Below are 27,090 nucleotides of genomic sequence, written 5' to 3' on the forward strand. Positions count from 1 at the left end.
TCAAAAAAAAGACAATTACTTTCTTCACTTTTATACATAGAATAAATTGTTGAATGTCACCATAACTTTGAATTCAGACATGAATTAATATGGTATAGAATAGATCGTCCCTTACATTATCAATTAGTTTTCTTATTATCTAGTGATGGATACTGATACTTTTGTATCTTAATTAGACTACCTTTGCTTCAAAAGGTAAAGATCTACATTCAAATTATCACGAATGAGACTTAATGGATTAGGAATCATACTATCCTTGTTCAAAATAAATAACTAAATTAGAAACTGAATAGATAATATAAAGAGTGAAAATATATAATGGAGTTATGATTTATTTGATTTAAAATAAAAGGGTTTAAAATGAAAAAATAAAAATAAAAATAACACGCAATATCCATCACAAGAGAAAAGTTCATTAGATATCTTTCAAAACAAAGTAAAAATAATAATTTCTAACATCACCCTACATCACAAATAACTTATGACCCATACTTCGCTTTCTTGTTTATGATCCTTGATCCATATGTTGAAATGACCATGTCAATAAGAAGGTGAAATTGCATGCATGTGAATAGGGTAACTGGAACACTAGCAAGACAAATGGCAGGAATGACCACCCGTGATTTTCCTGGTAGAATAATGGAAAGAGAAGCACAAAAGGTTATCATCATGTTTGCTATGGAGAGGATAAGGGTGGAAAGGCCTACTATCATCTTTTTGGGTAAGGAATCAAGGAAATCTTCCTCTGCATAACGTGATGTGAGGATGCCAAGAAACATCAACAGTGAAGTTGAGGCAGAAAGTAGAGACAAAGCATCAGATATTATAAAGACCATAAAAACCTTCTCATTTAAGAAGGTTGGCAAGCCTGTTTCTTGTTTGTTGCCACCTGGAACTGTAATTGCTGCTGCAAACATAATGGTAACAATCAGAGTAGCTACCACTGTACAAGAAGATGCTGTCCCCTTCATCCATTCTTCTCCTTCTTTCACCAACACTTTATGGCTTTCTGTAAACAATTCTCGAGGTCTTTTACCATTTGTGTTTATACATTCTAATTTGGAAGGAGGGACAATGCTCTCCACCTCCTGATTTATTAAACAAAATCTCATAAAGACTATTACTTAAGATATAAAAAAAAAAAATTAAATACTTAGTAACTTTGCATCTTTTTCCTTTTTTTAAGAATGATTCCATCTATTATAAATGAAAAGTTTATAGGATTAAAAAGTGAGAAAGATTGAATGCCTGAAAGTTAGCATGTTGAGTTTTGTGTATAGTATATGGGTTACTTTTATATGGTTTTTGATTTTCACACATGCGCTATTTCACATCTTTTTTTTTTTATACATTCACTTTTATATGTTAAAATGTGGAAATTTTTACATCAATTATGGATAGACCTATAAAATAGTGGATGTGAATGAGTGTGAAAGAATACTTTTCTCTTTTATATAGGCACACTAAATAATGCAAAAATACAAAAATACCTAGATATGCAAGTATATACAGGTAGAACATTGTAATGTAAGGATAATAAAGTGTAGTGAAAAAGAGTATTGATACTCTGAATCATGACAGTTACGACTTGGCCTTGGGCTCCTAGGCCTATTTGGCCTAGTACCTAGGCATTTTTTTTTTTTATTTTAACTTTTTGGAGAGAGAGGCCTAGTAAATAGGATAAACTATAATAATATGGCACTCTATAGGTTTTATCTATTGTAATTCATAGGTGAAATTACATAAAAAGTACTCAAGTTTATACACTTTTTTAGATTAAGTCTCAAGTTTTTAATTTTGTTAATTAGAGTCATAAACTTGTGAAATCATTTAAATTTGAAGCCTGTATTCATATATTTTATTCATTTATGTTATTTTGGACACTAATAGAGTACAAAAAAAAAGGAAGCCATTTATAAAATTTGTATTTTACTAAGGAATCAATTTTGATTTTTTGACTCTCTCTCTATGTAGTTTTCTCTCCAAGCTTTCTATTGATCAATAATTGCAAAATTGACTTATGAACAAATCTTAAGCGAAATGTAGAGTTTAATCACTTGTTTTATGTTTTAATCTGTCATGTTGCTGTCCAAAATAATAGAGATGGACAAAAACCTTAAATTGAAACAATTTTATAAATTTAAGACCTAATATTAAATAGGTATAAATTGTACACCTTTTTATATAACTTCATCTAATTTATATTAGTTGATTCTATTAATTAGATTTATCTTTTGAACTTAATGGAGTGGAACTCTTGTTAATTACTTGTTACGCACTTTATAACTTTTTTTAATCATTTTTTTGATAAATTCACAATTGAATTAATGAAAACACATAATATCTCTTTGCTAGCAAAATATCAAATTGATAAAAGATTAGTAATTATCTTTTATATAAAATTTTCAAAATTTTTAAAATTATATAGAAAACAAGAGTTAATATATCAAATCAATAAAAACATTGTTATAGATAGTTTAAATATTGTAAAAGATAACCAATTATTATATTCTGTACATTAAATTATATTATTATTTTAATTTAACAATTTAATGACTTTTTTTATTATAGGAATTAGAATATGAAACCACCCAACCTTTTACTCTATTTCATTTCACTTCCATTTCGTATTTGTCAGTTTATAATTCCACCCCCCCCCCCCCCCCCTTTTAATTATCTCATTTCCGTTCATTTTCTTTATCTTATTGGTGGGATATTGAAGTCGTAGTCATCCTCGCACATTTTGACATTTACGTGGATCCTTAGTCACCTATTCACTCACGCATTCTCACATTGTAGTTTAGAATAGAGTTTCCAAAGAGTGTCAAATAATTAATCATAAGAGAACTGAAAACAACTCATCATTGAAATTATATTAAAAATATATAAATAAATAAAGTGAGGGATATATATTATACCTTATACCATTGTACTTCTCTTTGCATAAGAAAAGCTGCTCCTGGAACCGCTAGAAGGTTCGAACATTGCTGCGAAGTGTAATATGGTATTTTTATCGCGATCTACTAAAGCAAATTTTGGGTTCTTTGCAGGAGATCTGCATAGGAGGCGAAATACTTCATCCTGACGATGAAGAATGGACAACTTAAATAAGTCTCGATCCGTGGAGTTTTCACGACACCATACAAGGTCAGGACATGCTTTTAGCATTTCGGTAACAAACTCAACTCTCCCTTGCTTGACAGCTTTGATCATGGCTTCAATAACCTTACCATTTTCTAGTTGTTGAAGATTCAAACCCGGTAATACTTCACAAATGCGAAGTAAAAGTTTTTTGGATTGGTGGTGAAGAAGCTTCAATTGATATATTTGATCGATTTCTAAGTCAATAAACAAACAATGTTTAGTCAACTATTTGAGAGAAAAAAAAAAAAGAAGAAAAAGAAGTTGACCACAATGATCAATGAGTAAGATATGAAATTAATTGACTAAATGTATCATACCCAGGAATTTACGGAGATTCCAAACTGATCCTCGAGCTGCAAAGTGAAAAAACAAAAAACAAAATCAAATACGATTACTTAAAAAGAATAGAGAACAGTTAGTTAGGGTTGCTATTAGTAGGTTACGCATTTGCTACCAAGATTAGTTTTGCTAATGCAGATTTGTAATGTATTTATTTGTGTAGTTAGAAGTTTGTTAGATCCTAGAGGAAGCTATCGACGTGCTTAAAAGTATACATAAAACTGTAAAATCCATGCAGAGTAGAGAATCAAATCTCCATTAACTTGAAAGAACCAAAAATTGTTTCCATTTCTTCAACTTATCACTAGCTGACCCTAGACCTGGGCAACTTCGGCAAATAAGTTGCCCCCAAATGCCAGGGCGAATAAGTACTTTTTTATTAAAAAAATGTGAGTTGTTCAATTTTGTTGGGTTAAAAATAGATTAACCTCGGTTTATTAATTCAATTATCCAAGTTGATTAATTATCCAAATTACATGCAATATCGTGGAGACACAAACAAATCACCAATTTAAACTAGAGTGCAGTAGAAAATAAATTGACGCAATGATTTGTTGATGAATGGGAAACCTTCACAGATAAAAACCCCATTGGGTAAATTTTAGGTCATCACTCTTGAAGAACCCACTAATTGAGAATAACTGGTTATAAGTATAAGGAATCTTACCACTATCCAACCTATCCCAAAATACCAAATTATAGTTAAACCCTTATGCTAATCTCCAATTAGACTTGATCTTGTAGAAACTTCTCCTTTGCACGAATCTCAATCCATAACTAACTGCACAACAACTTGATTGTTGTTGTTTGATGCAAAGTTCTTCAATTCACATTTAAAGATTTGAAAAATGCTTGTAACATAACCCAAAGATGCACAAGATGTCGCAGCAGCTTCACGAAAGCATGTATCTCAATAGTAGTCTCTGTGTCTATGATGATAGCTATAAATTTTTTTTTGCTTTTATATCCTCTGGAGATCTAGAGCATGAAACCTTAGAAAAGTCTTGTCATCATGTGCCAAAAAACAAATCTAAAATTTTAGAATCTGCATACATTGATAGATTGAGAGGTGACGAGGTATGTATCGCAATTCATTAAAGCTTGATAGATTGGAGGTGTCGAGCTAGGTATCTAGACAACTTGTTTCAGCTTTTCTTGTATTGTTTCTTGAGTAATCTTCATATCTTCAATAATACCACTTGTTATACTTCTTCAAAGTACTTCATATTGTTCTTAAAACCACTTAGAACTACATAATTATAAGTAAAGTGTATTTTGTCATATGATATACCAATTCATAAAATATGACCCTAACAATTTTTTTATTTTTTTTTCCTTTTAAGAATGTCAAAAAAAAAAAAAAATGATTAATGTTGAAAATACTACAAATTTTATTGCATGGGTCTTACAAATTATTGTACTACCAATTATAAGAACTAATTTATATATTCATTTATTATTTTGTTGAAATGCTACCAAATACATTCTTTTCCACGTCATTTTGTAATATTTTTGTTATAAAGGTTGTAGTAGTTTTAGCATTTTCTCACCAAAAAAAGAAAAAAGAAAAAGAAGATTAATAGAAATCCAACAAATCAGCATTAAGTAATTAAAACTGCTAAAACTGCTACAAATTCTACTAAAAAATACTTAAAAAATGACGTGGCTAAAATAGACTGGTAGTTTGGTACCACTTAAACAACATAATAAATGATTGGTTGAAACAATTTTTTTATTTATTGGAGACACTTTAGTTTGTAATGCCTACGTGACAAAATTTGTTATATCCCTAACATCGTTCAAGTGAATTAGTTATTAAAAAAAGTAAGAATAATGCATTTAAATGAAAAAAAAAAATTATAATGCATAACATTAACTAAATTAACTAAAGTTTTCATTTAAGGTCTCAAATTGTATTCAACTAGACTTGCTAATCATCTACAAATAACTTCAATCCCACAAGTTCTCAACCACAATTGCAAACACCAAATTTATTTCTATCCCACGTTTCAAATCTTATTTATATCAAGCTGATAGCTCTAACTATGTGCTTTGGAAGTATCAAATAATACCTTCCATTCTTTGATCATACTCCTTGCTCGATTTTACTGATGGTACATAGCTAAATCCTGAAAAGTATCTCCTAGATAAGAGTGGTACAACTCTAAAAGGCGAGAATCCACTCTATCAAAAAAGGAAGGCAAGAGATAAAGCACTTCAAAATTTAATCAATGTTACTCTTTCACCCTTAGCATTGTCTCTAGTAGTGGAACCATGGTTTTGAAACCCGGACCATTTAATGAACCGGGAAAGGGAGAGGTTCAAGGTTTTTAAGATTGGGCCGAGGTTCAACCGAGGTCAAACCGTGATGTATCATTTAATTTTTTAGGGTATATTTCATTAACTACCCTGAGGTTTAGGCAAATAACAAGCAAATCCAAACTTTTTAAAACAAACCAATTTAGTCCCTAGGCACAATTTAGTCATTAAACAGTGTCAAAGACTTTACTCATACTCTCTAACTCTCTTTTCCCTCTCCTTTCTTATCTACTGTCCCTTTCTCATGGATCTCAGACTAAAAAATACCCTCCACAACCCATAGATACCCACAGATCTTCTTGTTGTTGTCATATTCTTGGTGCCAAAATAATTAATTTGGCATGTTCTCTCTTTTTTCTTATCTTGTGTCCCTCTCCCTTCTCAGACCTCTCCTCTCAAATCACCATGACCACGAAACTTAGTCGGTGTGTCCCATAGCCACCAATCAGCGTGACCCCATAGCCACCACGATCTTTGTTGAATCTTGGTTCCTCTACTCTATGGTTGAGGATCAGCATGGGTATTTGTTGGGTTTGCTAGGTTTGATTTGTTATTTCTCTATAGATTGGTTTGATTTGGTGGTTTTCTGTTTGGGGGTCTCACTGATGATGGGTTTAGATTTGAGAAGAGTTACGTTTTGATGAAATATCTGGTGTTTCTAGGTGTGGGTTTTTGAATGGTGTGTGTTGTTTGGGTGTTGTGTATTTCCTGTTTATGTGAACAATTGTTTGTAGATATGAATTCAAACCTGATCTCTCTTCAACTTGGATGTTGTTTATGTTGGGTGTCCTTTAAGATCTGCATGGTTAGGTGGTTTGGGTGGCTGGAATTGATTTAGTGTGGTTTGGTTTAGCTGTGGGTGTTTGGATTAGTTTGATTTGGGTGGCTGTGAGCGTGGGTTTGAATTCTAATTTATGGTTTTGGTTTGTGGTGGTGGGCTTTGTAACGATGGTAGTGAGGTGGTGGTTGTGGTCTTAACTAGTAGATCTGTGGGCTATGGTGGATTTTATTTTTTTGTCTGAGATAAAATGAGAGAGGAGCAAGAGAAGTGACAAAGGAGAGAGAGTCAAGAATGGTTAATGTTCTTGATATTTCCCCAAACCTCAGGAGTAGTTAATGAAATTACCCAATTTTTAAATATATTTCATACTTAAATTGGTTTATATTTATTAATTTTTCATTCCTGACTAACAAGATGTGCGTGACCCAATGGTTTGCATGCTGGACATGTTATTTCACTTACTGAGAGCAGGTTCAAGTCCTGCTAGCAGCATATTTTCATCAATTTTTACCAAATAATGACATAGATGAACCGGGTTCTTATAGAACTAGTCTAAGGACCGATTCCTGGTTAACCCAGTTGGATTGACGGGTTTAGTCCGGTTTAAAAAACAATGAGATTTTTACCAAAATAGGTTTAAAAAACAATGAGATTTTTACCAAAATAATGACATGGATGAACCGAGTTCTTATAGAATCGGTCCTAACCTGGTTAGACCGATCGGTCTAGTCTAGGTTTAAAAACAATGAGTGGAACAAGACATTACGCATGGAGTTGGAAGGTTCTTGAATGATGATAGTGTTTATACCATAAAAAAAAATTTAAGACCAAGATATGGTTGTTAATTTAATCTATAATTATTAGTTGGCATAAAGCCACATATATTAGTGGAAAGAATGACATATGTGACTTGGTAGGCATAACATGTGGAAGTTTCGTAACCATGGCATATGTCTTGGGAACAAATGTCATGTGCAAGACACTTGTCAAGAAGATAATAAACAAGAAGACCTTTGCCACATTGTATGGAAGATGGAGAAGTTAAATCCTACACATAACCACCCCCTCCCTTACTTTGTGGGATGGTTACAAGCTGAAAATAATTTTGATCTACATATTGTTTAAGTAGAAAAAACAAAGTACATGAAATATAACTTTAGTAAAAGTAGAAACAAAGATGAAGGGATGGTAAGAAGTAACAAAAATGGATATGTCAATTAAGAAAGCAACGGAGAGCATGATTTTAGATAGAATAGACTGGAGGAATAGAATTAATGTGGCTGGCCCAATTTAATCTGTTGAGAATCTATAGTTGACCCTCAAATTTTAATATTAATGCTTTGTTGTTGTTGTATCGATATTTTTAATATAAAATAAGGCTATTACTATTTATTAGGTGAGAAAAATTAAAGTTTTCCAAAATATTTTTTTATTGTGACAGACCAAAATTCCTATTGAACAAAAAAAAAAAGAAAAAGAATATTGACAACAATTTACCTGATTCGATATTTCTTGCTTGACCGTATATTTCCATCTCTGAATTTTGGACGCTTATAGGGATTTGGTTGGTGTCATCAGCTAGTGGACTGCATATACCTTGCAGCAGAAGTGGCCAATTAATCTCATGTAAAATGAAAAAGAAAAAATGATGATGAAGAAAAATAAAATTGGAAGACTTCATTTTTTTTTTTAATTTTCTAATATCTATACTACTCCCTTCGTCCTAAATTATTTGGTCTAGTTAGAAAAACCCAATTATTTAGGGAAACATTATTAATTGTCTTATCTCTTTAAAAAAAAAAAGTTAAAATTTCCAAAATTACCCTTAAACAAATTTATCATTAACTACCTTATCTTTTTTTTTTTTTTTTTTTTTTTTTTTTTTTTTTTTTTTTTTTTTAAATTTGAATAAAGATGGCGCATATAGTGGATTTCAAAATTTTGGTTTTTAATTTTTTTTTTATTAAAAAAATGCTCCCACAAATCAATTAAGGGCATAAAGGGAATGTTAATAAATTAATGATGTTTGACTTTTCAAACAGGACATAATTTTGGGACATTCCAAAATGGAATACATGCCAAACAATTTGGGATGGAGGGGGTACTATTTAAGGGACTTTCTCTATTTGGTATCCTCATTTTTTTGGTTCAAAAATGCCCATATTCTCCTATGATTAAGTAGAGACAAAACTAAAGGACAATTTAGTAAAAATACAACTCTAACTCCTACTAAAACATTACCTAAAAAATAAGGCCACTCTTCTGTTGATTTTCAAATTGATTTATCCACTTATAAATTAGATTAACAAAATAAAAATTATATATCTAAATACAAACAGAGTTTTTTTTTTTTTTTGCTACAAAATAAACATTTAATATTTGTTCATTTTTTGAAGCTAGCCTCGTGACACTCCTGGTTGTATTCATAGTTCTAAATGCATAAGTAAACCTCAAATTGAAATGAATGAAAAATTATGACACTAAAAAAGGAAAAATATAATATTTATTTTAGTTATTATAAATAAGTTTTTAGAAGCTCACATTCATTTATGTTAAAAATATAATATTTATTTTTATTAGGTTTTAAATTTTAGAGTTATAACAAGTGCTAAATTGTTATATTAAAGTTGAAAACAACCAAAACTCATTGTTTCACTAGATTTAGACAAATGAATATTAAATAAATTTTGAATAAATTGTGCTAATCAAACTTTAAACAAACTAATTAAATTTCATATGATTTTTTTATACACATTTTCTTTGAAATTTCATTTGTTAATACTTACTATTTATCATATATAATATGTATGTTTCTTAGTTTTTCCATGCAATGCACAAGTTAACAACTAGTTTATATTATTTATAAAAATATAATAAAACTTAAAAAAAAAAAAAAAAAGTTCAATAGAGGATTAAGTTTTCCACTCTAAGTATTCATAAATAAAAATTTAATTAACTTAATCTCCCTTAGTGCTGGGGTCAGGTGATCTCTCAAGAGGAAGGGTCCGAGCATTGGGTCTCTTTTAAATACAAACGCCTGCCTAATATCTACTATTGGTATGGGTGCTTAAACCACAACGATAAAGACTGTGATCTTTGGATAGAGAGCAATGGAACTCTTTCCTCAGAGAACAAGGAGTATGGGCCATGAATCTGTGCACCTTCAAACCCCATGTTTAGGAAAAATGTGGTCATAATACCTGGTTACTACAAAGCTAGGAAGAAGGAGAAGAAAGGGAAGTCGAGTGCTAGGTCTTGGGGTGGCACAAGTTGCCCACCTCCTCCCGATGGTGGCAATTCCAGTGCTCACGGTGGTGCATTAAGGTCTGACTTTTCCCAAGTTACAAATATGGTTATAACGGTGTAAAAGGGCGATATCCTGCATATTTCCCATACACAGAATATTTGCTAACCTAAAGATATTTCAAATATCCCTAAGTCTACGGGTTACTTCCACCCCACCACCCCCCCCCCCCCCCCCCCCAATGAAGGACACGTTCGAAATTCAAATAGAGGAGATTGATTCAGGCTTACAAAAATTTGACTCCCCACTGCTTTCCTTCCCTGGTGAGTTATTTTCGGGATCTATTCCCCATTTGGCTAATTCTTTTGACGGAGAAAATTCAGGTAGCATTGATGAGGTTAACCCAAAGAATCTTGATTGTAGTATTCCTTCTGCGTCCAGCACACATACTCTCTTGGATGGGAATTAAGTTCCACACAAATGGAAAAAAATGGCTTGAAAAAATAACATAAATGATTTTACTATGCATGCTACTGTGTTAGGGAAACATGTGGGGAGACAAAATGGATGAAGATCAGCCAAAGTTGCATAGTAAAAAATTATAGGTTTCTAAGGAGGATGGCAGGACCCTTTTTGAATTGGTGGAAGCTGACAATCAGCCCCTTCAAATACAATGAATTGCCTAGTTTGGAACTGTCGTGAGTTTGGGAACCTACAAACAGAGAAAAGAGCTTGGTGAATTAGTCTAGACAAAAGATCCTTCCGTCGTGTGCCGAGATATGGGAGGATGAAGCAAGGCTAAAAAACTAAAGAAAATTTTGGATTTTGATAATATGTTTTTTGTTCCAAGAAATAACAGGAGTGGTGGGCTGTAGTGAATAAAGGGAGCGATGATGCATGGAGTTTTATTTGTTTTTATGGGGAACCAATTACACAATTGAGGCATGAATCTTGGAGTTTATTATGTGATTTAAATAATCATATGTCTCTCCTTTAGCTGTGCTCCAATGATTACATTGAGTTGGTCAGTCATTCAGAGAAACTTGGTGGGGCAAACAAAAACCAAAACCAAATGCAGCTCTTTCGGGATACAATTGATGAATGTGGTTTCTTACATCTTGGGTTTGTTGGGTTGAAATTCACCTGGCAGAAGCACTTTGCTGATGGACACTCAATTTGGGAACGACTAGACCAAGGGCTTGCCAATAATGATTGGCTTATGAATTTCGGTGGGACTAGGGCACATCACTTGCACTCTGACTCTTCGGATCATAGCCCTATTTGGATAGTGCCAGCTAGTATGGAACCTCCCAGATTCCAAAAATCATTTCATTTCAAGGAGATGTGGCTCTCTGACATGGGGTGTACAGACATTGTGGAAGTAGTTTGGTCTTCACAAGTATCTTTAGACCCATTTATTCTAACAATGCATAAGGTAGACAAGTGTGGAAAAAAATTGAAGTGATGGAGTCAGAAATGTTTTTGCAATGTCAAGCGTGAAATGAGAGTGAAGAGAGATTTGCTCAAAGAAGCCTAAAGGGAGGCTATGATTACTGGTTTGAACTTTTGGGTTTTATCAATAAAATACAAAATTAAAGACCTTATAGATAAAGAGACACGCATGTGGTTTCAAAGATCAAAAGCTCATTGGACAACATAGAGGGATAAAAATTCTAAATATTTCCATAGTAGAGCCACTCAACAAAGTTGAAAGACTTTCATTACCACGATACGAAACTGTGATGGTGTTTGGTGCTTGTCTCAAGAGGAGGTGGCAGCTTCTATAGTTGATTATTACTAGGCTCTCTTTTCATCATCAAGCCCGATTCAAGCAAGGAGCACTATTGATTCCATTCCAAGGTGAATTTCACCACTATTTTGATTGGATGTTTCACATTAAAAATCCTATTTTTAAGTACACAAAGAAAGAAGATTGTTATAAGAATGGTCCTTCCTTCATTCCTACATCCTTTTGGAAAAAGATGGTGGATAAATGAATGGATGGAGAATGAGGGGTGAGCATAAATGAAATACATGTCATAAATTCTCTCTATCTCTCTTGCACTCTCTCTAACCATTATTTGTGATTTACATTTTTCACAATTGTTATATTATTTTAATTTATATTTAATTTTGATAGTGGTTTAAGTAATCAAATTAAGTTATTATTATTGTTAAATTAAAAAAAAAAAAAAAAAGTTATTACTGTTGTTTATGATATATTGTATGATTATATTTGATATAGTACTATGTGTACTTATTTATTGAAGCATTGATACAAATGCAAATTCACTTTAATTGTTTAATTTTAACTCATGTTTAATGTTTTTTTTTTTGTTTTTTTTTAAAGGATGGTACTAGCAGAGATGAAGAGGACAACTCAAGCAATAACATGGAGGTCGAAAGCAACTTGGAGGGTGACCTAGAGGAAAACTAATATAGATCTTTTCATAATTCTAGTTGTTTAAAACAATATTTTTATGTCATGGTTTAATTTCAGGATTTCTTTGTATATTGTAAAGTTTGAACTTATAAGAATTTTTATGTTTCAATGGATCAATTTTTAGTAATCATTGTACTATTGTAACTGAATAGTTAAACAAAAATGATAGAAAATAAATTAAAAATAAATAAATAATAAAATATTATCATTGACATAAAACTTTGGTCATAAATAACTTTATAGTGACGACAAAGTCCTTTGCAATTTATAGAATAGTGAAGCCACTTAACCCTTTGCAAAAATGTTTTAAGTGAGTTTAACGTCGTCACTATTATTTTTAACTAATTGTGACGGTCAAAAGCCTTCATAAATAAATTTTAGCGATGGTACTATTTGTCTCTAAAAAGTATGTCATCAATTTGGAATTTGCAAATAATTAATTGTGAGGGTATGAAGGTTCTCACAAATAATTGTTAACGACGACTGCTCCCCCTTGCTAAAAATAAGTCGTTGACTTTTCTCGTCGTTTGGTAATATATTTGTGAGGGCAAATTTGTTCAATAACGACGGTGGATTGCCCTCGTAAATTATTTATTTGCGAAGGTATGGTCACAAAATCTCTTTTAGTGACGAGCAAATACGACGGCCTTTGAAGGTCATATGCCCTTGCTAATAACCTTTTGTGATGATATTTGAATTTTTGCGAGGGCATTTTATCCTCGCTAGTAGACTCTTTTCTTGTAGTGTTATTTGCTGATTACATGAATTGGGAGGTAGGGGCAGCAATCAAACAAATGGCTCCCCTGAAGGCCCCAAGTCTTGACGGTATGCCTCCTCTTTTCTACTAGAATTATTGGCAGCTAGTTGGTAATGATGTAACTCAATCCATTCTCAATTTTTTTAAATACTGCAACACTTCCATCTCATTTGAATTATACATATGTGGCCCTTATCCCAAAAGTAAAAGGCCTCGAATGTATCTCTAAATATAGACGTATTAGTCTTTGCAATGTTTTGTATAAAATCTTTTCTAAGGTTTTAGCTAATAGGCTAAAAAAATGTTCTACCAAATATTATAACAGAACATCAAAGTGCTTTTACTAAAAGCAAACTTATTTATGATAATATTTTGGTTGCTTTTGAGACTTACATAGCATGCAGAAACATAAAGGGAAGGATGACTATACGGCTATTAAACTGCATATGAGTAAGGCCTATGATAGGGTGGAGTGGTCTTATCTTGAAGCTATGATGAAAAAAATGGGTTTTGGGGAGCAGTGGATTAAGTTGATGATGGTTTGTGTCAAGACTATAACCTATTCCATCCTGGTTAATGGGGAGCCGAAAGGCTTGATCAATCCAACTCGAGGTATCCGTTTGGGAGATCCCTTCTCTCATTTTCTTTTTTTACTGTGCACAAAAGGGCTACATGGTTTGACATCCTAAGAGGCTAATTTGGGTAACTTGAGGGGTTTTTCTCTTTGTAGAATGACCCTAGATTAACTCATCTTTTATTTGTAGACAATAGTCTTCTTTTTTGCAAAGCTAATTAGCAAGAGTGTCAAAAAGTTCTTGAAGTTCTAGAGACCTATGGTAATTGTTCTATGCAACAGATAAACAAAAGCAAGACAGCCATCTTCTTTAATAAATCTACTTTAGATAGATCAGACGACTTATCAAGACAGCACTGGGAGTCCTAGAGATTAGACAGTATGAGAAGTATCAGGCTTTCCATCCTTGATAAGGAGAAAGAAAAAAGCTAGTTTTGAATTCATAAAAGAGCGAGTCTGGCATAAACTTCAAGGCTAGGAAGAAAAGCTCTCGTTTCAAAGGAAGAGAGTTTTAATTAAAGCCGCAGTCCAAGCTATTCCAACTTACACTATAAGCTGCTTTAAATTACCATTGGGTCTCTGTAATGAAATTGAATGTTTGATCAGAAAGTTTTGGTGGGGACAGGGAGGAGATCGTCGCAAGATTCATTGGGTGAAATGGGATACTCTTTGAAAACTGAAATCAGATGGAGGTATGGGATTTAAAGACCTTAGCCTATTTAATAATGCCCTCCCAGCTAAACAAGTTTGGCGACTCCTCCACAATAAACAGTCTCTTTGTTATCGCATCTTCAAAGCTAGATTTTTTTCCAAATTGTTCTATTATGGAAGCGGCTGAGTCAAATTTCGGATCCTATGCATGGAAAAGCAATTTAAAGGGTAGGGATGTTCTACTGAGGGGGGCACGGTGGAGGATAGGGAATGGGGCCAAGGTTAGTATATGGAAGGATGCATGGCTCCCATCTTTGGAGCATCCTAAAATCCAATCTCTTGTAGTGGATTTATTTTCTAAAGCTTCAGTAAACTCTCTATTTTCAACTATTCATAATACTTGGAATGTGGACCTATTGCATCAATTGTTTTCAAATCGGAAGGTTGAATTGACAAAGAAAATCCCACTCGGGCAAGGACTTTCAGAGGACAAGCTTGTCTGGCCCCATGTTTCTTCGGGTGTTTTTCATAGTAAAGTCAGTATACAACTTTCTTTCAAAACATAGAGCATCTGAGTCACAAACTTCTTCCAATCCGAGCCAATATCAGGAGGTTTGGAAACATGTCTAGAGTTGCAAAGTTCTGAATAAGGTTAAGAGTTCTCTCTAGATGGCCTATAAAAATGCTCTTCCTGTGAAACTCAACCTGGTTCATCGGAATGTTCTAGCTGAAGACACATGTGAGCAATGTAAACAATTACCTGGGGACATGATTCATGCAATTTGGCTTTGTTTTGAAATTTTTGGTGTGTAGGAGTTTGACCCGAATTGGAATTTTCACCGGACAAAACACTTTCCTATGTTTTTGGATCTGGTCCAATAAATTATTGATGAGGATAAAGATTTAGATCAATTTGCTATGTTTATCTGGACACTGTGGTTTCGCAGAAATGGACTTTAGGTTGAAGATAAACCCTTCCCTCTCATGGATATTATCATGATGGCCAGATAGATCCATACTGATTTGTTGTAAGTCAACCCAGGGACATCACTTAGTTGTTCAAAGAGATTGTGTTCGTTGGTCCCCTCCAGTTTCTCCTATGGTTAAAGTCAATTTTGATGGTGCTGTTTTTAAAGATTTAGGCAAGGTAGGTATTGGGGTTGTGGTTCGTGACTCTAAAGACTGGTTTTAGCATCAATGTCATGAAAGATCCTACTTCCACAGTCCGTTACTGATGTAGAAGCCATGGTTGCTGTGAGATTTGTCAATTTTGCTCAAGACCTCAGCCTTCCTTTCATTATTATAGAAGTTGATTCAGAGATTATCATCAAAACTCTTTGTAGTGAAGATGAATCATTCTCTTCCTATGGTCACCTTATCGCGGAGGCAAAACTTCTTACAGTTTCCTTTTATTCTTTTTGTGTTTCTCATATTCACAAACAAGGTAATTCAGTTGCTCGTAACCTTACTAGACATGCTAGACATGTTAGTGGTCTAATGGTGTGGATAGAGGATGTTCCACCACACATCAATTCTATTCTCTTAGCCGTCTATGGCTAGTCTTGTTTCTGTTTTTCAATAATGTGTGCTAATTTTCTTCTTTTTAAAAAAAAAAAAACTAAGTATTAATAAATTAAAAATTTTAATTAAGCCAATTATTGCAAAATTTCCCAAATTAGATATCAAATTCACCAGAATTTTGTAGTATTAAGTGTCCATCCAATTTAACACTAGTGTTAGGGTTTTAGACCCAGTTATCACCAAATTAATAAACTTTTAACCAATTAATTAATTAATTATGTTATTGATTAAAATGATTAAAACATCAAACAAACATAGATCACATGAACATAAAGAACAATGACCCAAGGAAGCTTATGAAATTGTGGTTTCATAGTAAAAACCATGGGGAGGATTAAACCTAAATAATCCTCAAGGCAACATTTCACTAATAGAATTGATGTTTGTACAATAGACTTAACCCTAAATCTACTGCGACCTCTAATAGTACTTATCAATTGTGACCCAATGTAACTCTGAATCCATAGACTTTTCTACTGTGAAATTGTTGCACACAAACTCTTCAATTTGTGACTTTGAGATCTTCACTCAAAGATTTAGATCAGCAACTGTGGCTGATTGGATGCAACAACCTTGCTTTATCACTGGATTTATTGTTTGCACAAGGTCTTTAGCTATAGCTCCAAAAGGGTATGGAAAATCTCCAAATTTGTGTAGAGAACACTGCATCCTTGAATGTGCAAAAATGTGCTCTAAGGTTTGTATTTATATATGATTATGATCCATCAAAACCCTAGATTAAATAGCTGAGTAGAAAACTAGATCCGCAATCTGTACAAATCTCAGTCAGTCGAGATAAATGGGTCTTGATTAGCAGTCTTCAATAGTCCACTTTCTGATTACTTGAGTCTTCATTTGTTCTAAACTTCATTTGCCTTGTTCCAAAGATAATTTCAACACTAATCAACTAGACAAACTAAGTTCTAAAATGTTACATTTGTTCATGGTTGCCAACCTAAAAATATAACCTTTACAACCAGTTGTTTTGAACTAGCTCAAGCATACAATTTATTTCAAACCTTCAAGAACCTTATAACTCAACTAGTTGACACTTCTTTGTATTTTCAATGAAGACATTTAGGGTTTAAATCCTTCCACTCCAAACTATTGATTCTAATATATATATATATATATATATATATATATATAATGTTTAAAAAAAAAAAAAAAAAAAAAAAAAAAACTAATGGTTTTTTTTTTAATAAATATTTTTGTGATTGAACAAAATTGTATAGCACACTAATATGAATTAAATTAAGAAGTAGAAAGTAAACTACCTTATTATTTCTTACCATAATAGGGTAATCAAGAATTACCAACTAACATACTCTATCGTATAATATCCTTACATGATTTTTTAAGGATTAGCAAAAAATTTAAAAACAAATATTGGTAGTGTTAGATTTAGATAGAAAGTTTCATATGTATCTAATTGTGATTATTCTTAAATGTATTTATGCGAAAGCAATTTTTACAAGCTTGATATTAAAGTAGAAGCTCAAAAAAAAAAAAAAAAAAATGTTAATCCACTCTTTCATGTTAGATGCACCAAATTAAATTTACAATCCTCTCTAACTTTTTGCAATTTCTAGTATATATTTAAAAATAATTTCCTCCCATTCAAAACTACTTCCAACTAATTTGAATCTAGTTCAAGCCCGTTCAAAACTACAAATTAATTTGAAACTAATATAATTACTTCAAATTAATTTGAAACTAATACAAAATCTCTTACCAAAACTTACTACTAACTCAAGTATAAACATCAATGAGAAGTTTGCCATATTCTAAAGTACTATAACTATGATTTTCAATATATGTTCATACTAACTAAATTTTAAGTTTATTTATAAATATTGAATTTTTTAAAAATTGATTATATCACAATTAAAAAACAAATTGTCAGAAATTAAAAAGTAAGTGTGTAAATAGGTAAACAAATCACCATCATATTTCTTTTAAAATGGAGCAATTTATGCATGAGATTACAACTTATTATTATTAGTAGTATTATTTTTAGATTACAAATTAGTTGCTAATAGCATGTTTATCTCGATTATATTTTTTAAGGCTGCAAACAACATATTTGTGATATATTTTGTTTATGCTTATATATAAAAGAACGAGCTCCTTAACAGTTTGTTTGAATGGAGGGAGAGGAGAGAAGAGTAGAGTAAATGAGAGTGATATAGTATAATGAACCTTACTTGGATGTTTTAAGAGGGGGAGAGGTTTGAAGGGATTTGGAGGGGTATCTTACCCCTTGTAACCTCACATTTTATTTCGAGAGATGCTACGTCCACAACATTTTTACAATATTTTCACAACAAATCATAGGTGGTTAGTTATTATTATTCAAATTTGAATCTAACACTAAGATTACTTTTTTGCCCCAACAATAATAACCAGTAATAGCCTGCTACTTAAGATTTGTTGTAAAAATGTTGTGGACATATCATTTTTTTTTTATTTCTCCCAAATTAGTGAGATTTGGCAAGGGAAGGGAGTACATAAGGGATTAAAAAAAATTGAAATGCCAATTTTGCCTTTAAGTTCTCCTCCACTCTCCTCTTCCTATTTCATTTTTAAACATTCACATAAAGGGGAGGGATTTAAAACATCCAAACAATGTGAAAGGGTAACCATTCCCTTCTACTTTCATTTAGTCTCCTCTCCTTCCCCTCCTTACCCTCTATTCTCCTCTTCCCCCAAACTTCCAAACATAGTATAAAGGTTAAATTGATTCATTAAAGTACTTTTGATAACTCTAATATGGCTTTTCATTCTATGAATCATATTACTCTTACACTTTTTTTAGAAGTTTGCAGGGAAAGGGGAGTAGAGAGTAAGGAGTGGGTGGAGTAAATGAGAGTAAAGAGGAATGGTTACCTCTTCACCTTATTTGGATGTTTTAAAAATTAAGTAGGGAGTGATAAGGGAGGAGAATTTCATATAAATTCACAATAATGACCTTATTTTATTAATTTTTAAAGAAATAAATATAAATTGACATATTAGAGGAAGTTTTTTAATCCCCTCCACTCCACTCCCCCTCCAAATCTCTCCAATTTGGGAGAATTAAAAAAGAGGGGTTAGGAGGGATAAGATACCCCTCCAAATCCCTTAAAACCCCTCCCTTTCCCCTCTTAAAAAACATTTAAGCAAAGTTCATTAAATCATACCCCTCCCATTTACTCTCCTCTCCTCCCCCTCCATCCAAGCAATCCATTAGGTATGCAAATCCATAAGAATGTGATACTTGCAAGTTTGAATGTTAACAAGTATCTTGGGGTCATGTTTTTATGTAATTGACATATCCTATAACAAAATGCACTTTACTTATAATTGGGTAGTTCTAAGTGGTTTCAAGATCATCATAAAGCACTTTGAAGAAGTATAACAAGTGGTAGTATTGAAGACATGAAGAATACTCAAGAAACTACTCAAGAAAATCTAAATCTACAAGTCCCGTACCTAGCTTGACACCTTTGATCTATCGAGACTTAATGAAGCTCGATACCTGTCTCAATACCTCTCAATCTATCGAGATACTATATTTCATAATCTAGCTTGTAACGTTTTATTCTAATTGGCTATTTGTTTATGGGTTTATGTAAACCTAATAGGAATAGGAGAGCCCATTTAAAAGGCACATTAAGCTCATATTTAACCAAGGTGGTAGAGAAAGAAAACCCTAACCCTAATGCTTCATAAGGCTTTTTTTTTTTTTTTTTTTTTTTAAATTTATTTAAACCCTAGCCTTCATCTCCTGAACATGTGAGTTTTAGAAAATAGAAGAAAGAGATCTTATTGTGACTCTTGTGTGCCTTTGGGTTCTATATCAAGCAAAGTCTTTGGCACCAACAATTAAAGATCTTATTAGTGTTTTTATGTGAAGCTGCTGCAAATCAACTACAACAATCAAAAGGGTTGCTGTAGAGTTAGTCATGTAGAGGGATTCATGTAAAGAAGTTAGTCACATACTGGGATTCATGCAAAGGAGAAGACTTCTACAAGATCAAGTCCAATTGGGGATTGGAATAATGGTTCAACCGTAAGTTGGTATTTTGGGATAGGCCAAGTAGTGGTAAAATTCCTTATACTTATAACCGCTTGATCTTGATTAGTGGATTCTTCGAGAGTGGTGACTTGAAATTCACCTGGTAGGATTTTTTCCTTATGAAGATTTTCTTCATTCGTAAACAAATCACCATGTCAAATTTAATTTCAACTAAGCACTAGTTTAGATTGATGATTCGTTTGTGCCTCCACAATATTGCATGTAATTTGATCTAATTAATCATTTTGGGTAATTGAATTAATTAACTAGGGTCAATCTATAATCCAACAAGTGGTATAAGAAAATTCATAACTATATCACTCATTTTGACTAGTAGTACTAAAAAATCCTAAGAGAAATGCATAAATAACTATCTCACCACTAAAACTCGTCAATCATGAACACTTTTGGGCAACTTATAAAAGTCGTGCTATGACAAGGTGTAGCACTTGCACAGCAAGAAAAAGGGTGTTCAAATCAAATTAATGGGTATTTTCTATTCACTCTTATATATACCCATGTATAATATGCATAAAAGAAACCTATGCAAAAAGAAAAATATGCCAAAAGAAAAACTAAAGCAAAAGGAATCAAAAAGCTTTAAAATATGATTGCAAACATGTTTCTAGGAGATGTGGGAGTTATAGGATATACCTCAAAGGTGATGGTTCCCATCAAAAGGATATGATTGTGATGTGAGTATTTATGATTCTCTCATAAAAATTTCAAACATATTTGTGCAACATATGCTTGTATGCAAATGTTTTCACACACTTCACACAAACCTCTTCTATTCTTGTTACATTGTACATGAGTTGTGTGATTTGGCCATAACAAGTGATGCAAGTGTTATTAAAAACTTACTAAACTATCTTAACTTGATTTTAGAATTAAAATTGGATAGATTGTTTACTGCTTTATGATTAAGAGTCCAATGCCTGTTTGAGAGTGATGTTTGAAATTTTTCTTTGGTATTGATTGCTTAGGGTAGGTGCATGGTTTTGATCATGTCTTGATTGCATACACTTCATGGCTTTTCACCTTGAAAATTCACATTTTTATGCATTTCGATACCTCCTCAATACATCGAGTTCATCCTTAATACCTAATTGATCCATCGAACTTCAAAGACAATTTCTAGATTTTTCTAGATACCTCTTCGACACCTCTTCAATCCATCGAGACCAACTTCTCAACATTCTGTTTGGCCGATACCTCCTCGACACCTGGTTGATCCATCGAGACATTTAGCTATCGATACCTCTCGACCCATTGAATTTTAAAACTCGATACCTCCTTGATATATTGAGACTGTGATTTCTATATATACTTGTGGGACAACTTTGTTCATTTTAAGCACTCTCTCTTAGATTTCTCTTTGACCTCTCTCGATTCCTTTTGACCCAAACCACCAAAATCAAGTCTCCAATCTCATTTTTGGCCTTTCAACTTCATCAATTTGCTGGTATGTGGTCTAAATCTGTCTCTTTTCTTACTTTTCATACATTTCATGCATCTTAGACTAGGTTTTTGAAATTTTGGGGATTTTGAAAATTTTTGCATGTTTGGGCCTTGGGGATAGTTGATTAACTATAGTATTGACATGCATTGTAGTCCATTAGCATTTTGGAGTATGCTCATACATTTTCTAGAATTGTGTATTTGATTATGTTTGAGTGTTGTAGTTTGAAATGAGTTTGTGCCCTATTTGTGGAAGATATTTGTTCATGTCACATGCTCATGCACATTCATGCATTGTTCTTCAATTCTTACTCTTACATGTGTCTAAATCTCTTGATTTTGTCTCTCCCTCAAAAGTTTATCTTCCCATGGCACCCAAAAAGCATGTTCCCAAATGTAATCTTTTTTCCCATTCTAAATCTTCTACTCCTTCTTCTTCTATTCCTCCTTAAGATCGGGTCTATGATACCAAAAACCGTGTGGCTTTTAAGGAGGAATTTTCTCTACGTTCTATTCTTGCAGAATGATAAATACTCTTGTCTGAGCTTGCAAACAATGGTACCCAATATGTTTAAGTCTTATGGATGGGAGTTCCTATGTGAACGACTAGTTTCCTATCCCAGTATATTTATACACGAGTTTACTCCAACATATACATCACCAATACCTCTGTTCCTATGTTCGTTACTTATGTTTGAGGTATAGGTATCACTGTTACACTAAAGCTTATCGTTGATGTACTCTAAGTTCCACAGGTAGAAAAACTTGACTACCCTGGGTCACTGGTGCTCTCTTCTATCTCTCGAGATGCACTAGCCTCTAGTTTTTGTGAATGTCCATCTACTTGGGGTGGAACCCTCAGTATGGAGACACGTGATTTTGTTCAAAACCCTATGATTTTAAACATGATCATGACATTCATATGCACTCTTCAATCTCATTATAACACAATCATCGAAACTCGTGCTCAATTTCTTTATTCACTTCTAAAGGTCTATATATAGACTTTCCTTTGCAAATGATATTATCCATTATGGATACGTATCTTGATACTACAAACCATGAGAAAGCTCATTTTCCCCTTTGCTATCACTCGGCTCCTCACTCATTTTTGTGTTTCTTTCCCTTCTTCTTCTCCTTTCTATGTCATGGGTGCTTTATGGAAGGTGACTTTATCTAGGAACTCTTCGCAACTATCGGCCTAGGCCAAAAGGTCTAGAGATAATCTAACTCTTGCTTACTAGGAAGAGATTGAGTTTAGAATTGCTGAGGATACTGCCTTCACATCCCGACCATCATCTTCATTTGCTCCATCTTCTTCTTTCGGAGTAGAGGCGACTCTTGCTACCATTCTTGATCAGTTACAGCTAGTTAGAGGTGATATTGGTGCAATTCGAAAACTTCAGACCTCTCATGATGATTGTTTGACACATCTTACTGATAAGATGTCTCAGATGAACCCTCGCATAGGACGCATTGCATGCCTCCAGTCTAGACTAGGTGGTTTTGTTCCTACTCCAGAGAATGTATATCGGGTTGCCTCTTCTGCTAGTGGAGATGATGATAAAGCTTCTTCCACTTCTTCTGATGATGAGATGACTACCTCACAGTGATCCACCTTTGTCTATCATGACAAAATGGGGGAGTAGTTTTGAAAGTGGATAGGTTAGCTGTTAAGGGAAGAGTGCTTTGAGGGAGGTAGTGAGGAATTACCTCATGTACTTTTAGTTTTTGTAAACCTTTCATATACATTTGAGCTGATTTGACATTTACTTTAATTTATGTTCTCTCATTGTATCACATGTGCTTTTCTTTTCTTATCTCTTGCACGTGGATTGCATTTATATAACTTGTCTTATATTTCACACATGATGCCTTGATGTATCTTGTTTAGTGTTTCAGTTAATGACAGGTTGCAAAGTCATATTCATACATTGATCTCTCTTCTTGCAAAGTTTTTCAAGAGTTCAAGTATTAGAGTAGACTTATTTTCTATGTGATCATTAGTATAATGTATTCTAGAACATTCATTTTATTCTTAGAGGTTTTATCATGGATTGCTAAAGGGGGAGCTCGTTAGGGATATCTTTATTTAATTGGAATATCCTGCGACAAAATGCACTTTAGTTGTAATTGGGTAGTTCTAAGTGGTTTCAAGATTATCATGAAGTACTTTGAAGAAGTATAACAAGTGGTAATATTGAAGATATGAAAAATACTCAAGAAATTACTCAAGAAAAGCTTAATCTACAAGTACCAATACCTAGCTTGACACCTTTGATCTATTGAGATTTAATGAAGCTAGATACCTCTCAATATATTAAGATACAAGATTTCAGAATTCAGCCTGCAACATTTTATTCTAATTAGCTATTTGTTTATAGGTATGTGTAAACCTAATAGGAATAAGAGAGCCCATTTAAAAGACCTATTAAGCTCCTATTTAAATAAGGTGGTAGAGAAAGAAAACCCTAACCCTAATGATTCATAAAGTTTTCTTATTGAAACTCTAGCCTTCACCTTTTGAACCTGTGAGTTCAGAAAACAGAAGAAAGAGATCTTGTTGTGACACTTGTTTGCCTTTGGGTTTTGTGCCAAGCAAGGTCTTTGGCATTAACAATTAAAGATCTTATTAGTGTTTTTATGTGAAGTTGCTACAAATTGACTACAACAATCAAAAGGGTTGCTGTGGAGTCAGTCACGTATTGAGAATAGTTCAAAGAAGTCAGTCATGTAGTGGGATTCGTGCAAAGAAGTCAATCATGTAGTGGGACTTCTACAAAGAAGTCAATCACATATTAGGATTCATGCAAAGGAGAAGGGTTCTACAAGATCAAGTCCAATTAGGGATTAAAGTAAAGGTTCAACTGTATGTCAGTATATAGTTGTAAGATTCCACTAGTATATAGTTGTAAAGTATATACTTGTAACCTCTTGTTTTTTATTAGTATATTCTTCGGGAGCGGTAACCTGAAATTCACTCGGTGGGATTTTTTCCTTGTGAAGATTTTCTTCATTCTTAATCAAATCATCGTGTCAAATTTGATTTCAGCTGCACTCTAGTTTAGATTGGTGATTTGTTTGTGCCTCCATAATATTGCATGTAATTTGATCTAAGTAATCAATTTGAATAATTGAATTAATTATCTAGGGTCAATTGATTCAACTTTTGATGCATATTTGAAGGGTTTCCAAACTCCAATTAAGCTGATCTTAGTGTCCCTAGAAAGATCTGGATGTCCAGTTTCCAAAAAACTAAAGTTGAAATTCCAACGGTCGGATCAAAAGTTTTGGCCTCAAGAAGTGTGTTGACGCTCTTCGCCCAGTTTTCGAGATATCTCAACCGTTTTACCTCCGATTTTAATCTATGAATAGTAATTGGAAATAGAATTCAATAGTTTTTACAATGGTACTGGCCCCAACCCGTTCTAATGGATGGATCAAAATTAGAGTTTTTGGGGCCTTCGGAAGTCAACCTCAAGTCAAACTTGGTTAAACTTTGTCAAAGTTAACAAAAATATCTAAGTAACTCAGGTTTGATGTAGAAATATGAAAAATGTTGTTTTGGGATGATTTTGACAAACTTTGGCTTTCGGTCAACCCAAGGTTTGACTAGGGGCATTTTGGTCAATTGGACCTAAAACGGTACTTCGAGTGCTCCGATGCCCAAACGGATTGCGCCATGTCAATCTAGGTGTTTCCGCGGCCCCATGGAGAAAAGTGAATATTTTTAGAATTTTCCAGGTCTAAAACGCAAATCAAGGACGGAAAAAATATGGAATCTACATACAGTGTGATCTATGCTGCCAGCAACCTGAATTGTAGGCCACCTGCTTTGGGAATGTCCATTTGCAAGGAACGTTTGGCTTTGTGTAAGGGGCAGATTCAAAAATGTTTCAATGCTATCCAAGATTTCTTCACTTATTTAGGTTGATGGTGGACAGACTTCCTCAATTTGATGTGGAATGTTGGGCGGTGATGTCTTGGGCAATTTGGAATGCTCGGAATAATCTTTATTTCGAAAATTTCAAGCCCACCCCAAATCCATTTTAAATGGAGCCCTTGGTTTCTTGGATGAGTATCAGTCATCACAGGCTTGTGGCTGCACACCCAAGCTCTTGATTTTGTTTGTGACTTTCATCTGCTCAGGTTTTAATTGTACTATGTTTCCCCCATTTTGTTTTTTTGCAGTTTCTTCCTACTGCTACAGCCGTTGTCTTTCCCCTCTTTGGCTTTATGCTCAGAGTTTTTACTTTGTATACTTTCAGTTATCAATATAATTTCTATCTTTTGCCTAAAAAAAACAGTTCGGTGAAAGTATAATTGTATTTATATATATATAAATATATATATATAAAATAATAAATAAATAAATAAACGAGGTTTTAAAATAACTATATATAAAACCAACATTCATAAATTAACTCTCCAAGGTGTGAGCAAAATAGCATATAATTTAATAGACTGATCGAGAAAAGAGAGTGATACTCACTGTTGTAGATCCACTCTTTCCAATATACGAGCCGATTTCCACTCCGATATGCAAAAGACATGCCAGCCAATACTTTCACTGGAGACCGCCCGTTGCAATCCGGAGCGATAGCCAACTCAGGGTGACGTTCAAGTAAATCCAAAGCCATATCTATTGAGTTGCAAACATAAGCAATTAATTGAAAGGGAATCATGCCTAGAGTTTCAAAGCATAGAAATGAATACGAAAATATATTTGAATCTGAACTTCTTACCAATAGCTTTGGAATAAATAGCCCGGGTAATAAACATAGCACCGTTGAAGCCATTTCTAGGCATTAGATCTTCTAGAGTTTGAGAATAGAGATAGCGCGCCATTTCTGTTCCATGGGGGTTATACGTAAGAGCTAGCACGACTGGAATGAGGTCATCTCTTCCATTTCCAATGCTAAGTAAGGTCCGGCTCTTCCCAATTATACATTTTGCCATCTGGATGTTTCCAGCAATAGCACAATAACCTAGAACAGTATAACCACCTCTATTTTTAAATTTTAAGTTTTCTTCCGACATTATCTTTACCAACTCCTCCACAATATTCATATGTCCTTCAAAGATAGCAATGTGTAGAGCCGTGCTTCCAGTAATTGAAATTTTTGCTATCACTACCCTCGGATTGGAGATAATGAACTGATTAGCAGCATCCCATTCACCTTCGCGGATATGTTTTTCGAGGGATACATACTGACTGAAACGACCGTTCTCATCGTTCTCCATCCCTGCCAAGTTTTTAGTACTTTTACTATAGAAGTCAAAATATTTGGAACATCTAATTGCAGTTCCTAGATGATTATTCTTTTCATTTAGATTTCAGCATTGACTAAACGAATAATATTATTTGCACAGGGGTTGTGCCTGAATTCAACCAGAATATATATACAGCGCGATTAGAGAAGATATAGTATCAATTAGAACACAAAAAGTGAGACAGGAATTTATCACTTTATATATATATATATATATATATATATATATATATATATATATATTATGATTGGTAGAGTATAAAGTAAAACACAAACAATAGAACAAAAAATTTGTAGCGCATATCCATGAATTGCATTAATGTTTATAATACTATCTTTCTCGGATTTAATTTATGGGTATAATTAACAGATGCCCTTAAAACATTTGTTAATGATTCTTTTTTCATAATAAGTTATTAAAAGTATTTTCTAAACTAATGCTCTCAGGGTATCCATTGTTTTA

General features: G+C 33.3%; 1 pseudogene; it reads right to left on the minus strand.

Annotated features, from left to right (window-relative positions):
- Nucleotides 1–391: 391 nt before the first annotated feature.
- On the minus strand, nucleotides 392–26,165 carry LOC115984255 (annotated as a pseudogene).
- Nucleotides 26,166–27,090: the final 925 nt, after the last annotated feature.

The sequence above is a fragment of the Quercus lobata genome, chromosome 4, assembly GCF_001633185.2.
Source record: "Quercus lobata isolate SW786 chromosome 4, ValleyOak3.0 Primary Assembly, whole genome shotgun sequence".
Taxonomy (NCBI): domain Eukaryota; kingdom Viridiplantae; phylum Streptophyta; class Magnoliopsida; order Fagales; family Fagaceae; genus Quercus; species Quercus lobata.